The sequence below is a fragment of the Alosa pseudoharengus genome, unplaced genomic scaffold (assembly GCF_046254945.1).
Source record: "Alosa pseudoharengus isolate Yale_2024_CS ecotype anadromous, Long Island Sound unplaced genomic scaffold, YU_APseudo_1.1 YU_APseudo_1.1_scf_11, whole genome shotgun sequence".
NCBI classification, from domain to species: Eukaryota; Metazoa; Chordata; class Actinopteri; order Clupeiformes; family Clupeidae; genus Alosa; species Alosa pseudoharengus.
The window spans coordinates 41737395-41754093 of NW_027468576.1; the positions used below are offsets into that span (position 1 = coordinate 41737395).

Genomic DNA, 16699 nt, shown 5'->3' on the forward strand with positions numbered 1-16699 from the left:
CATCAACATTTGGCAGTGATATAGGTCGATAGGAACTGCATTCAGTAGGATTCTTATCCTTTTTAAGGATAACTGAAATAGACGCCTCTGTCAAGGTTTTTGGCAGTGCTCCTATAGACAGGGAATGGTTAAACATATCTAGTAATAAAGGGGCTAAGGTACTGGAGAATTTTTTATAAAACTCAGGCGGTAGCCCGTCAGGCCCTGGTGTTTTGCCATTATTCATTTCCCTAATACTGTCATATATTTCCCCAAGGGTTATTGGTTGATTTAGTGATATCTGTGTTAAAATATCAATAGTCGGTATATCTATGTTGTCCAAATATATGTTCATGTTTGAATCTGTAGGAGGGGGTTCAGAAGCATAAAGTTTGGTGTAGTATGCTTTAAAAGCTGCATTGATCTTCAGGGGACATGTTGTAGGACCAACTAACTGATCATGAATTTGAGAGATGTGTCGTGATGCTGCTTGGTGTTTAAGCTGGAGAGCCAGTAGACGGCTCACCTTGTCGCCATATTCATACAGAGTCCCCCTAGATCTCAGTATGCTTTTTTCTGCATTCTCTGTAGAGGTGAGATCAAACTCAGTTTGGAGATTAACTTTTTGTTGGTGCAGCTCTGGTGTAGGAGTTATTGCCTATCGATTTCCGTTATTTTATCGATTATGTCTGTTTGTGTCTTTCTGCGTTGCTTATTAGAGTAGGAGGAGAATGAAATTATTTGTCCTCTGATGGTAGCTTTTAGGGTCTCCCAAAGTAATGATGAATTAATCTCTTCTGAGTTGTTAAAACACAAAAAGTCCTCAAAAGCTTGTGCTATAGTAGAGCAGAAGGCATCATTGGATAGTAATGATGTATTCAATCGCCATTGTGGGGTTCCCACTGATGGAGAATCAAATCTGAAATCTATCAATACTGGGGAGTGGTCTGATATGACTATCGCTGAATATTCAACAGAGTGTATAGATGTAAGTAATTCTTTATCGATACAAAAATAATCTATCCTTGAATAAGCATGATGTACATGTGAGTAGAATGAGTAGGCTCTGGTGTCATTATATAAGAATCTCCAGGGGTCACAGCTTCCATAATCTCTCATGAATGACTGTAGCGTTGTTGCCATTTTTGATAGACTGGTTACTCTAGTGCTTGAGCGATCCAGCTGAGTGTTCATTACACAATTTAGGTCTCCTCCGAAAATTAAATGATGCGTATCCATGTTTGGGATAGTGGATAAGAGTGTAGCCATGAATTCAGCATCATCAAAGTTAGAAGCGTACACACAGACTAATTTAACAGGTAGGTGGAATAATCTAATCTGTTTAAGATGTTGAAAAACTTTTGCCCTCTTAACAGGACCATTTAATCCTCTCACATTCCATGAAATTAATTTGATCTGTAACTTATCCATCTTACCATGAGTATCACTCATGAATACTAATGTATATTATATGATAACTGAAAATGTATGATAAGCAACTAAAGATAGTATATGAAACCAGTTGTACACATAGCAATAGATACTCCTGACATATTGAAAGAATGTGACCAACATACCCCTCCCACACACACACATCTCCCCATAAAACAAAACTGGAAAAAAAACCCCAGCAGCATTAGAACAGTCTGCCAGTGTTTTTCAAAGCCTATGCTCGTCCTTCCTCAGAAGTGAGCCGAAGGTCTACATACAAATCCACTCCTAACAATGCAGTACAAAACGTTCCCTTTATCTAACACAGGGCTGTACAGTGTGACATATATGTCGCACATGCTACAAAAATTTTTTTTTGTGCGATGGATGATTTACCAACGTAGCACTGGTGCTACAGTATACAGTTTTGCTTATGGCAATACAATGCATGCGTGTGAGACTGACAGGGAGGCTACAGGAATTACCTTCTACTGTGATCAGTGCAACTGGCTACACCAGATGTGATAGCGGCGCGTAGGCTACTTTAAAAAAAATAAAAATAGACCCGTCTTCTGTTTTTGCGCGTCGCGAACGGAGCTCTTCGTTACGCGCCCGGTGTAGGCTCCCGGTGAAACGCTTGTTTGTTTGTTTAAAGTGCATATGTATAGACTACTTCTGTGAGAGGGAAATCGATGTAGGCTACTTTAATTTCAACTTAGTTGCAGTCTACGCGATTAAAAACTATGTCTACTTCTTTGTAGACCTAGTATCCAAACAATCCAATTCCAAATCAAACAACACCTTGCAAATTATCCTCGCGAATCAAACAAGTGATGGCTATGTTTAGCCTAAAGCGAAAGTATCTTCCGACCGGGCCGGGCTGAGGTGATTAGATTAGGCAAGCAGAGGTAGAAGTTTGTGGCAATCGCCTTGTTGCTTGGCATTTTTAGTTTAGTTTAAAACGAACAACTTATCCAAACAACACCATTTAGATCTAAAACTTAGAAGAAAAAAGTCCACCAGGACGTTCGCTTCTATCTGTCAAATATGAGCCCGCTTCATGCGCAACAGTCTCGCTTAGTAGTGCTTAATAACCTATACAAGATCGGTTCCGAAAAAACCTTCACGACACTTTAATTACGACTGCGTTAGCCACAGACCTTCAGCTATCTTTAGTAGGCTACCTACTGTAGCCTGTTTGTATGGAACAGTCTAGGGATGCATTTCATGGGTGCACTGTTTGACATGTCAGTTAGCCTACTCATTTGCACCACTGGTTAGATGTAATTACGGTATTTCACTTGTGCAATGACAATAAGGTTGAATGTAGGGTTACACTAATCTAAAAACTTAGAAATATGAACTAAATGTGAATTAAATCTTAGTGGAATAAAATCTTCAGCATATCTTCTACTTATTCAAAAATAAATTAACTGACTTCCAATGCATGAATAAGAAAAATTAACAAAAAATCAATGGCATGACCTGTCTTCCTGATACCCATTGAAAAATCTGCATGGAACTGTCAGGGATTGTTTTTTTGTTTTTACAAAAACACAACAACCAAATAACATATCATGCTGATAGCTTTTGTTCATCTCAAACACAATGTAGCCAGGTGAGTTGTTTACAACTACATGACCTTTTATCAATCCAGTTGCAGTAGGCCTAGATCCCAACCACAATTGATGAACTGTGATGAACTGATTGTTTTTAGAGATTTTAGAGGTTTTATATTGATGCTACAGAATTTGTGGCTGGTGCTACAAAACTTTTAACCTCTGTAGCACCAGCGCTACTTGCAAAAAAAGTTAACGTACAGCCCTGTAACACAAGAAGGGATTTGCTCCCATTATTGAATGCATACAATGACAGAACTTTATATCTTCCGTCTGCGACCTTGCCCATTGAAGCACACGCTCCTTGTCTTGGTAGCGATGGAATCTAACAATGATGGCTCGCGGACGTTGTCCCAAGGCCGGCTTTGGAGCTAGTGTACGGTGCGCTCTGTCTAGCTCTGGAGAAGTGGGGAAAACATTATTTCCAATGACTGTTTGCAGAAGCTCCGAAATGAATTCCAACAGCGAACGTCCTTCCAGACCTTCAGGTAAACCAACGATTCTTAAATTTTGTCGTCTGGAACGATTCTCAAGGTCCTCCGCTTTGGATGCAAGTGCAGCATTGGCTTTCTCAAGCTGATCCAGTCTTGTTGTTATTTCGGCTAGCTCGTCACTATGGGTGGTGAGTGTATCTTCAATGGTCCTTATCTTTTGGTTATGAGAGTCCAATGCAGCGCTGATGGTTTCGAGAGACGTCCGTATAGGTGTAAGGGAGGTCTCTAACGATGTCGTGAGGAACGTTTTGAGTTCTCCGGTCAAACTTTCTTTGAGTTTTTCAAGTTCCTGCACCAGGCTAGTCACTGTTAGCGGCTTGAGTTGTAGAATCTTTTCCTTGTCGCTGTTGTCTCGACATTGTGAGCCAGTTGAATCGTTTCAAAATGTAGGCAAGTTCACTTTCAAGATAATGAGTACGGTCAAAAAGGGTAAACGTCGAAGTAGTGCACTTAAATTGTAAAATATGTGGGAGCTGTCCCTAAGCGTGACCGCCCTCTTACATTGCAAAGCCGGAGGTCCCTTTTTACAAAATTTGTCTCTGATGGAAAAGTGGTGTTTAATTTCCATAATCTTTGTTCAGTGAATGCATAAAACAGTTTGTCAGCAGTCTAAAGATATTATGCCAGCTTTGTATATAGTTCGGTTACCTAGCAACCGAGGCTTAAAGACGACAAGTGGGTGCGTTCAAAGTCGTAAACATAGGCGAACGTTCGCAATCGATTTGAAACATGTTTCAGTTTGCCTTGAACAGAGGCGAACATTCATGGTCTGTTGCTGCATTAATTAAACACCACTTTTCCATCAGAAACATATTTGTAAAAAGCATAGCTGGTATGATATAGAATATTATCGGAATATAGAATCAATAAACATTTTCTTCAAAAATGTTCTTCAGTCAGTAACAGGTCACTCTATGACGCAGGAGACCGGGGTTCAATTCCTGCTCGCTGCATCAATTTTGAAGGTGCATTTCTCACAGCTAAATCAAGCTAGATAGATAGATAGATAGAAAGTTGGGCTTGTGGAGCTATAGGCTACATGGTCCTCGCTTTAGATTGGGGGGCTGCAAAATGTACTACAAATAGGTAAGAAAGGTCTTATAAGCGTATTAGTTATCCACCTCTTTGTCTTATACACCATTAACAAGCATTAACAAGCTGTTGTTACCACAACAACTGTTAACAAATATGCTTGTAACTTAAAAGGCTGCTTATTAACACTTATAAGCTGCATATTAACAGTTAGTTAATGTTATTAAAGGATAACAACCGTTAACTAACTGTTAGTAATGAATTGTTAACTGCTTATTATTATTATTATTATGCTTATTAACCCTTTCGTGCCCGTGCCGAACATTCCATTTTTGGTGCTGGATGACCTCCTCACACAAAAAACCTTATTTCTTGAGTATAATACATACCATCAATGGGATATACATACCATTGTAATCAGAAGGATCAGTTCTATGAAATGATGTAAATACATATGGTAATGTTGATATAGTAATGAACAGTATTTGAAAATCCTCTCCAAATATATATCCGGAATTTGTCAAAATTTAATTTCATTCACATAAAAATGAATTTTCATCATATTTCCCTACAAGATAGAGAAAAATATAGAGTGTATAAAATGTTCAGCAAGTTGTGGGCTATTTAACAAATTGTATTGGAATATCATTAACCTTTCAAAAGTTATGATATTTTTAGTGATCAGTGTAAAGAAATGCAGGAAACGGGATTTAGAATGTTGACAGTATTCACATTCACTTTCTCACCAACAACATAAAAGTATGCATAAAAACTAATAATCAAGTCAGAAACAATGGTTTAGATGTATTTGGTCTATAAGAATAAACCATTTATTTGTATATAAGCAAATGCTACAGTCAATAAGAATGACATTAAAAAAAAACATACTGTACCTTACCAGTAATACAGGAAGTAAGTATACTGTATTCATTGAAGACCATTTCGGAAAAGAGACATAAAATACATTTGATTCAACAAATACAACTTCCTTATATAAATCAGTATAATATGAAAATTATATACATATATAAAATGTATTATTATTCATGAAAAGCTAGGAATACAATCAACATCACTCAAAACTCAATGTGTTCTAAACATTTGAAAGTGGATTACATACTTAGAACAAGCCTGTGGAGAATAAACACATACACACATATACACACAAACTCATACCCACACACACACACACTTACAGAGGAGGATAGGGAAAGGTGGTGTGGGGAACCTGAAGGTTGAACACAGAAGAACTATGACTCATTACTAAACGCATCCCCTTTTGCATGCGTTGTTTTGTACGTTGTTTTATAACAAGCTCCTGATGTACAGGAATATGTACTTGATGGAAAGACGACAGAGTAGTAGTTGGAGCAGCTGAAGGGGAGGCTGAAATTTCAACGGAAATGCCTACCAGCTGTTGTGATAGATTTCCTCCAAATTCTTTCTGGTTGTAGCTACCAAACCTAGGTTCAACACCAGATTCTGCATTGCATTGTCAAACTTGAAATAACAAGAAGCTACTGACAACGGCAATGTCAATGGAGAAAAAGTGCTTTCTGGTATTCTGCGTTTTTTGGAGTACACAATATGTATTCATCATTTGGTCAACGTCCCCTGATCCCTGCCAAGACTTGGTTCCCCAGTAGCAATGGATATTAGGGAGGGAAGTGAACCCCATGTAAATGATCAATCCCAGAAACCTGTGAAACTCTTCTGGGGTCTTTGTCCCATGCCCCTGCACTGTTTGCATACGACGGCCTACTAAGCACAAGCTCCCATTCCTTCCGGTTGGTAAAACCACATATGCCTGGGACAACAATGTGAGTAAAAAAGAACATAACAAGTCTATTTCACACAGTTTTTTAGTCTGCACCATCCTACGCATGGCACATAAATCTATACCTTCTTCCTCCATCCCCTCATGGTCTTCAGCATTGTGAGCGCAAGCTCATGAGCAGTCAGCTACCTCTTCAGGCTTGCGAGAAGGTCTGTGTAGGTCTTGTCATCCTCCATCTGAAACAAGAGCGAAATCATACAAATACCTTTATTAATGTAAAAAATAAAATTACAAAACTACAGATTTGTGCATGTATGCACACAAAAGAAGAGGTAGCCTAAACTATTGAAGCATCCTCAGAATATACTCGAAATATTTCTAAGTAGGCCTATGAAAAGTCATTGTATTACACATGGGTTTAGCTACCCTAAATCTGATTGCCTGGCTGGCATCAAGATAAAGACAGATTACATTTCACCTAGTAACAAACTGCTGAAATGCAATAATGACATTTCTGACAGAATATGTGATTTCACATCATGTTTTCTATAACTAAATATTGAGGAGTTGTGCTTCATCTATTTCAAGTCATGCCATCTTAGAAAATGTTGAGACAAGCACGTCTGATGTTTGTCATTTAGAAGTTAGCAAGCTAAAATAGTTCACTACAGACTGCACTACAGATAACAACCGGAGGAAAGGCAATAAGTTAATTACATTTATGACAGAATATATGATTTCACATCTTATTTTCTACAACTAACGTTACATATTGAGAGGAGTAAAAATATCGCTCAACTTATTTCATGTAAGAGAACGCAACTTAGAAACGCGGCGCCCATTGATTTATTCAGCTTTGGTTTGCTATACTGTCTTGCCAATATAATGCTTACCTAACAAGCAAATTGGTACTAGAAAACAAACTTACCTACAGGTTATATACTAACAGGTTTTTAAATGAAACTGTCAAATGAAAATAACTGACATCAAAAGCAAACGATAATATTGCAAGCAGTTCAGAATTATACAGTTAGCTAAAGTTACGTGACGATGCACTAGCCCCCCGCTAAGCCATAATGTTGACGCTGATGAGAAAGCATATTACTGTCAAAAAACATGATTTAAGGACTTCCAAATTAAGATAAACCATAACTAGAACCGATGTAAAAACAATATTACCTCAGTTTATCCAGCTTTGTGGTTTCCAGTCGAGGTAAACTCCAACTTAAGTGCAGGTGGCATCCGGCTGTCCACGTCAAATGCACCGACTCATTGGTGCTGTGCGGCCCGCCGGCCAATTTTCAAAACCCAATGTGGCCCTTGAGTCAAAAAGTTTGGACACCCCTGGCCTAAATGAATAAAGAGTAAGGCAAAACAAATAGCCTAGTAGCCTAATGAATCATTGATGTAGTATCTTTGCAACATTATTAAATTAATCTGTCACCATATCTAGGCTATGTCTACGTTTGCAAAGAGAGGACATTTTAATTTGATTCACAATGAAATGTTACATTTAATTTACATGTTGACAATGAGTAGTTTTGAATGAATGAATGGTTTTGGTTGTTGGTAGCATTATTGCATCCATTAGTTACAATGCACAATTATTGCCTCGCGATTGAGAGCTCCTGTAACCGCATGTTCATTTCAAAACATCAGCATATCGACGTGAAATGCCACAAAAAGAGGCTTAGGAGTGTTTGTGAATAGGTCTTATTGAGTTAGGAGTGCTCTCGACTTGTAAGCTGTCCCAGAGAGTGCTACTTTTAGGGCAAAAGTGGTTAGAGAATTACTCTTAGTCAAAAAAAAAAAACAACAACAAAAAAACGAGTGACAAGCCAATTATTTTTAGGAGCTTCTCCTAAATTCGGCAGTTAGGAGCAATGTAGTAAAAATTTATTTGTAAGAACATACAGTATACAAATGTAATCTTAACTTCCATCAGCCTGTCTCACTCATACTTGCATTAACTGCTGTGCCTGGTGAAGACACGCCTCGACCATTTTCAAATCAAGTCTTCATGTACGACGGCCCAGCTTTTGTCTTATGCCAGACTTCACCATAGGTGGTCGGCACCAATTAAGCACGCATATGTCCGGGGCGTGTCTGAACTTTTCCACTGGAGCAGACAAAGAGCCTACTAACAGAATATAAGGCTGTGACATCTCAGTTTGTGAGGTGACTTGAACAAGGCAACTTGTTTCACGTTCTCCTCCGAGCCGGCTTGTAATAAACCTGGGAGCGTCTTCCTCTCTTAACACATCTCAGTTCGGTTTTGTTTCCACGTCATTTGTAATTCTCACCACAGCAACTTTAAGCCTTAAAATTCTTTGTGAATACGGGCCCTGGTCTGTTTGTATGTGTTTGTGTGTGTGTGTGTGTGTTTGTGTGTGTGTGTGTGTGCATTGTACAGTGGGCATTGCTTTCAAATGGCCACTTCATTCGCGCATTACGAGGCGTGAAGCTGCGTGAAGCTTTAGTACCACTTTCAGCCACTGTGCGTCGCTCTGCCACTGTACATCGCTCTGTCAGTAGCCTGACTGCCGCCCCCTCTGAAAAAGCAGGAGGCTACCAAACATAATTGTTACCGAGAGGAATCCCAGCCTACGAATTCAATAACAAAATAAATCATGCATAATTAAACATCACCTCGATTAAGGCTACTTGGGTATGGCTTAAGGCTTGACTACACAGTGGTAGCGAAAATTGAAATCTGCTATGTTATTGTCAGTGTTGGGGGCAATGCAACTACGCAAATCAAAACAGTGTCTTAATTTGCCCTACTTCTTGACTGCAATGTAGTCAATTGACTGCTTGACATGTCATTTTTATTTTTCTGTACAATAAACAAATACATCTGCTTTATGCCTCAGAATTACATTCATATTTGGCTGACTGCAGACGCGCCACTCCCGATATTCCAAGATTAACCCATTTAGGCCTAAAACGCCTGGAAAAAATGCCTGTAAAACCTAAGGGTGATTTCAGAAAACCCCCTAAAACCTGAAGTTTTTCTGGAAATTCAGCAATTGTGTCAACGCCTACTTAATGATTGATTTCTCAGCCTCTGTAGCAGATAGGAACAAAATTTAAAAAGTATTTGAGAGCTTATACCTGTGGCTTTGCTAAGAAATTGGGTTTATTCAGTTACACCTTCACAAAAATAAAACATGTAATGTGTCAGTGCAGGAACAGCACTATTTTATCAGAAACCAGTGCATTTTCTACAGCTTGTCATTCTGGTTGACATCTACTGCCTGGTTATATGTATTATTGGTATGTTCAGAAATTACTGATAGGCCTACACAAGCTGAAATAGTTTCAAAAAGTGTAACTGTGTTTATTATATTACAAAAACATAGGCAAATTGGGGCCACCACCACCTTGACACTTATCAGTAATAATGAATACTGTGTGATTATTCACAGTAGTGGTGATCCTAGTCTCTGCTCAACCCTCCATACACACACAAAATGATGGCTTGTCATGTTTCTATTTAATATTTTGAATTCATAAACTTCATATATTTTGTTAGTATTTTATGATCTGCATAATTACTTATAGCTAAAAATATTCAGTAATTTGAATACATATTGATTTTTAAACTATTGCACTTGTCTTTAATGACATTACAGTGGTGATATGTAGGTCTAATTGAGTGCCTGTCACTTTGAGAAAAAACGTGAAAGTAATTAGCTTTCATTCTCAATTCCATAGCCTAGGTAGGTTACCGTGGCATTGTGTGTTGTCCCATTGACTTGGTCATGTTTAACGGGCTATGTGCTTATAGCTTACCCTACCATAACCTGGAGTTCGCTATTTCTGTTATTTTGATCGATCCAATGAGTGAGACCTAGAAAGTGCTCAAAATAAAACTTTACGGTATTCTCTTGATAACGTTAGTGAAATGGATTTAATGTGAACGTGCACATAAAAAGACGCAGAGTGGCTACATAATACAGCGCACGTTTTGCAGTGATGTTCCGCCTTTTAAAAGCAGGTGTAGCCTAATCCGAATCGGGGTTAAATCCATCAATTAGACAAACAGAATCAGTAGGGTACAAGTTTTGTAGCCTACCAGGGCTATGTCAAAAGCAGGCAACATTAGGGAGGGGAGAGCGCGTTCAAAGTCATCAGCAATAATGTCATCGAAGCCGAGAATCTCCTCAAAATCATACCTTCCGAAATCTCCTCGCTATCAAAGTCCTCCATGCTTTGCTCGAAGAAATTTCAAAACAATGTCACGAGGAACATGACGACACTCCCTCGTGTCTATTCTGATGCATTTCATTGGCCCAGAGGCCGATAATTGGTGCAAAAAAAACCTTATACGCGGAAATCGACGTATACGCTTTCCCGGCCTCAATGGTAGAATTACGCAACATCGCTCCCGGCTTTAATGGTAGAAATGCGCCAATGCTTTCCCGGCCTAAATGGGTTAAGATAGTAGCCTATACAAAAAGCATACGATCATAAAAATTTGTTAAAACGAATAGCTATTTGCAATTTGACAAAACACTGGTCCTCATTTTGCGAATGCGAGGACGATATGAGCCTGTTGCATTTAGTTAGATGTCCGAGTCACGCATGTTTGAAAACCACTGGCACGTAATCACAATAATTTAACACACGACAGTTGGATAGCCTACTTCATCATGTCCCCATGCCTACATTTTTGTGAGTAGCATAGAGATCGTTAAAAACAATAAAGTAGCCTATGTCTCTCCGTTTGGGACATCGAAAACTTATATTTTTAATAGGGTAGACTACCGTCAGAGATGCTGACTGGCAAAGGCCTCGGGATATCACGTTATCTCCACTATGATCAGTCATGCCCCTTGATCAAAGTGGGGAATTATATAAAAGTTTGAGAACCACTGGCTTAACAAGTTACCTGCAGTCCAGAGCAATATTCTGATGATCGGCGATGATATCGGCAAATGTTTGTTTTCCAAAGTAAGAATTTCACTTGACCATGCACCTTCGACAATGAATAGCTCATTACACTTGTTACTGTTAAACGTAGGCCTAACTGGTATCATTACAAACATTATTCTGTGTCCTAAAACTGCCATATTTTATGGCAATGTGTCATGTAAATTCGTTGCAAAATCTAGAGAAATGCGTGAGGTGGTCAGCGGGGGACAATTGAGACACACATTGGATTGTGTTATTACTTGAACATTCCACACATATCCACAGCTGTGGTAGGCCTATCAGGGGCAGGAGGATTACTGTTAGCGCAGGCTTTATATAAAATTCTTCAACAGAAGGCCTCGAATGCAGGCTTGCCCTGTGGTTTGCGCAGCCTACAGTAAATAACAGACCCGCCACAATGTGCGGTATGATGCTTTTTTACGAGCAAGATGTTTTTGGTGCCCTACGCACACTGCATGTTCTTAAATAACAATGATCATCAGTAATATTCGACCATTAATTTGTGTAAATGGGCAAGCGTGACCACCTTGATTGGCTGATGATTGTAACGCGGGCATGATTCCAAACACCTCCCTTACGATAATGAGTGACAGGTGACAGGTCTCAGAATGCGTGCGCTACACAAGGACGGAAGATGATGAATAACTGGGGCCGTAAGGCTTTTATCTTACCACTAGGAGTAGGCTACTCCTAAATCGCACTAAAAGATTTTAGCTTGGAGTTTTCTCTTAAAAGTTATTCACAAAGCCTTTCAGACAACTCCTAAACTAGGAGTGAGTCCAAAGAGTATAGAAGTAACATTCTTTGGTGAGTCTTCGTTGCTATAGATGACGTCATTACTCATGCACGAGCTTGACTGAAGTGACCACCTTGATTGGCTGACGATTGTAACGCGGCAATGATTCCAAACACCTCCCTTCCGATGACGAGTTACAGGTGACAGGTCGGAGAATGCGTGCGCTACACAAGTAGTGAGAAGGACGGAAGATGATTAATAACTGAATAAAAAGGCCTAGCCTTAATGAATAAAGAGTAAGGCAAAACAAATAGCCTAGTAGCCTAATGAAACATAGGCCTATGGATTGATGCAGTACCTTTGCAACATTATTAAATTAATCTGTCACCATATGCCTAGGCTACGTTTGCAAAGAGAACATTTTAATTTGATTCACAATGAAATGTTAAATTTAATTTACATGTTAACAATGAGTAGTTTTGGTTGTTGTTGGTGGCGTTATTGCATTCCTTTTATGAATGCAAAATTGTTCCCTCGCGATTGGAAGCTCCTGTTGCCGCATAGTGCATTTCAAAACATCGCAGCGTAAAATGCCACAAAAAGCTGTTTATGAATAGGTCTTAGTGAGTTAGGAGTCCTCTCGAATTCTTTTAAGCTGTCCCAGCCTTTTAGGTGCTATACTTTTAGGTCTAAAATGCTTCGTGAATTACTTTTTGTGAAAAAAATTAGGAGTCCTAAAGTTAGGAGTGACAAATTACAAATTCGCCAGTTAGGAGCTACTTTTAGCCTTAAAATTCTTTGTGAATACGGCCCCTGAATAAAAAGGCCTAGCCTAAATGAATCAATAATAAGGCAAAACAAATAGCCTAGTAGCCTAATGAAACATACGGATTGATGTAGTATCTTTGTAACATTATTAAATTATTCTGTTACTATGCCTACGTTTGCAAAAGAGAACATTTTCATTTGATGCACAATAATGTTACATTTAATTTACATTTTGACAATGATTAGCCTAGTTTTGGTTGTTGTTGGTGGCGTTATTGCATGTTAGTTATGCCTACAATGCAAAATTGCTTCCTCACTATTGAAAGCTGCATAGGATTTCAAAACACGGCAAAATGCCGCAGGTTTGTGAATAGGTCTGTGAGTTCTTTTAAGCTGTCAGAGGTGGGAAGGTGTGATTTGTTGGGGGGCAGGGGCGGATTAACTGGTCACAAATGTCTGATGGCCCCCCTTCCCCCCCAGCCAACGTGAATCGGGTGGTCAGTTAATAGGCTGAAGATTTTTCCTGCCATCTAAGGCAGCAGTCCCCAACCACCGGGCCGCGGCCCGTACATTCCTAACCAGGCCGTAGCCTACGACATGAGTTTTTAAAAAATGCATGCAAACTAAACTCAATTTAATTCGCAATAATGTCACGTTTTTACATGGCATAGGCCTATATGCAGTTGTTTGATTGCACGCATGTTTGCATTTTGCAAGGTCTATTTTCTTACGTCTGTCCCGCCTTCAACACTTTACATATTGCCTTCAGCGCTGCGCAGCCTCAGGTCAGCTCACTTCACTTGATCAGTTCTTGGCGAACGGTAGTGTCACACGAAGTTAGCTAAACTGCTAGAATGAGCAACAAAAAACAAGCATCTTTAGCAGACACTGGCCAGTGTGTTTAAGTTGCGAGAGCCGCTGCAGAGATTTCTTACAGAAAAAAAGTCACCGTTAGCTGCACATTTTAGTGATGAGGACTGATGTGGCATATTCGGGTTGCTTAATGACCTCAACCTGTCACTCCAGGGGAGAATGACGACTGTCTTTAAACTGGCAAATAAAGTCGTTGCATTTAAAGCCAAGCTTGATTTGTGGGGACGAATGGGGACGGGGTGTATTTGATATGTTCCAAACAGTAGTGGGGGTTTTGGGAGAGACTGAGGCAGGGCCCTTTCTCTTGCAGCTGGTGCGCGATCACCTTGTTGCGCTTTCAAATGAGTTTGAGCGTTAGGCTACTTCCCATCCTCCAAAGATCCACGGCAAACCAATGAGTGGGTCCGCAAGCCATTTGTCAATATCCCGAATAGTCCTAACATGTCAGCGCAGGAGGAAGAGCAGTTGATCGAAATTGCAAATGACGGTGGTCTTAAGAGTGCGTATGAGGAAACCTCTCTGGCGGGTTTTTGGATCAAAACCAAAGCAGAATATCCCGAGATAGCCGTAAAAGCGCTGAAAACGTTGCTACCATATCCCACCACGTATCTATGCGAGGCCGGGTTTTCTGCAATGACTGCAACTAAAACCAAATTGCGCAATCGGACATTTCAAACACACTGAGGGTGTCATTGTCTTGTTGCAGGGAAACAAGCACAGGGCTCCCACTGATTATATTCGTAATGCACGTTTAGTTCCCATGTTTTGTTCCCATATTTTGTTAAGCATGTTCACACTTGATAGATGTAGCTTCAAGTTGTTCAATTTTCATTGTTCATATTGTTCCATTTTCACTTCTTCAAGTTCACGTTTTTCACGTTTTTAAGAGTTCGTTACCTTCACTGTTCATACATAACTGGAGCTAGTTCTTTTCAAGTAATGCATGCACAACACATATGGAACATGGAACTCCCGAAACACCCCCCCCACGGTCCGTGAAAAAAAAATGGGAATCAAACCGGTCCATGGTAAGTAAAAGGTTGGGGACCCCTGATCTAAGGCACGAGCGCATCTGTGAGACCAAGCTTCAGCTTGCAAGCTTCCAAGATTTAGAACTGAAGAGCTGTGGACGGCACGGCACGGTATGCCCAATGAAAATAAATTAACGCAACGCAATGCAACACAACACAGACACCGCTTCTCTCGCGTCAGTCACTGACATGAACGAAACACAGAACCCGCTTCTCTCACGGCAGTCACTGACAGTAGCCTAGAATAAATGCATGGGGAAAAACACTTCCCCATGACAAAGACATCGTAAAACACTGAAAGTTAATATTTTGTCACTAGCAACATATCGGAACTCCCCCTACCGTCGGTCCCGTATTTCCACCGTCTTGCGTGTACGTGTCACTTGTATCCATTTCTATACAAACCAAGACAGCGGACTCCTAAAGAGACGCAACCACCCACACCATAGGTGTATCTAAATTAGCTATGTACCAAAAATGACATTTTACCATGAGCTGTAAACAGTGTTGTAAGGCTGCGTGTACACAACCGCTTGGAGCTCCAGTGGAATTTTAATTTCACGACAAGAATTCTCGGTCTAACCGTCCATGTGCCGTTAAGAACCAAACCAGATTTTGTTCAAATCTACACACCTATGGCTACTGAAAAATGTAAGGTTAATTTAGCAAATGTTATTTTGAAGTGTTAAAAAACATCGTTTTAGAATTTCTGAACAAAAGTGGTGATAATTGGGGGTGTTACGATACATCTACATGTCCTTTGTCAAATGTGTTATGTTCCAAGTAGCCTATGCGTAATTCTGCTGCATAAAGTTGTATGTTTATGACATTCAAGTAAGGAAAACGATGATTTAAAGACATCTGTTTCGTTGGAAGGGCAAGGGGTAGCAACAGGGCAACACAGAGACAGGCCCGATGGCAGGGTTGTTATGAGAGTATTAAAATCTGGGATAGCCTATTCTACGACAAGACAGCGGGGGAAAGTTAAAATACGTGATAAACACGGAAAAAGTTGGCATGCATTGTTTCGGTCCCCATGCACAGGGATTATTTGTCATATTATTAATATGATTATTTGTGAAATTGTGCAAACAGGCGCAACACATTTGAAAAGGAAGGACTGGTAGCATGCAAGCTCACGAAAGATTGATTTAAGAACATTATCACAGTGTGTGGCTGTGGCGCAAAGCAGCGCGGGCGGAAGACATGCGACAATTGGCAAGTGGAGGGTCATGTCTTTAACAATTCTGTCGGAGGGTCATTGAACAATTTCTAGCAGGCAAGGGAGGGTCATGCAATTTTTGACTGAAGCACTCAAAATTCCTCCGGTGGCCCCTTCAATAAATAACGAACAGTCCCTTGCTGCTGGGCTATATGTCTTGGTTCATGTCCGTTCACAACTCATTGCCGTCAAACTCGTAGCCTATCTTGCGGTTGCATCCATTACAAACAAACATGCAATGTGAACGTCTGGGATTGGGAAGAGCACTAATTGCTCTACTGAATAAGCACGAAGTCAAACCTTTAAATGAAAAACACTCTTTAATAATCAAAAAAATAAACCGCTAATGAAGTAAACTTGTGACCTTAAAAAATCGTTTATCGCCTGTAACTCTGTGATAACAGGACGTAACAGGAAGGCATTTGGCTGAACAACGGAGGTTAATATGCTCTATATTTTGTCCAAATGATGTCTGTCTATCATCGTTGCACTCGGAGAAAACCAGAATGTTTAATTTGTCCTGCGTTTCTTCTACGGCTGCAAACGGGATTCACTCGCGGTTAACCAAATATTTCTTTATTAGGGCAGGGCAGGCATATTTCTGGCTATTAAATTATTTCTAAACCAGTCTGCTAAAGTCTGTAGTGAAGTCTGTGTAGGGTTTTCCAGGCTCCATTTCTTTTTACGAGACACTCTTCTCACTTGAGCCATCTACCGGTTGTTTGGGTTGTTGCAGCGTCTCACTGGGAAAATACAAATTAAAGTCGCGTGATACCGCGTGATCCCACGTGCGGACCGC

The 16699-nt window shown here is 40.0% G+C and overlaps 1 protein-coding gene across 4 annotated transcripts in view; it reads right to left on the reverse strand.

Moving 5' to 3' along the window:
* Positions 1–16699, reverse strand: part of rubcn (rubicon autophagy regulator) — a 97045-nt gene that overhangs the window by 20534 nt on the left and 59812 nt on the right. The gene's annotated exons all lie outside the window — the stretch shown is intronic.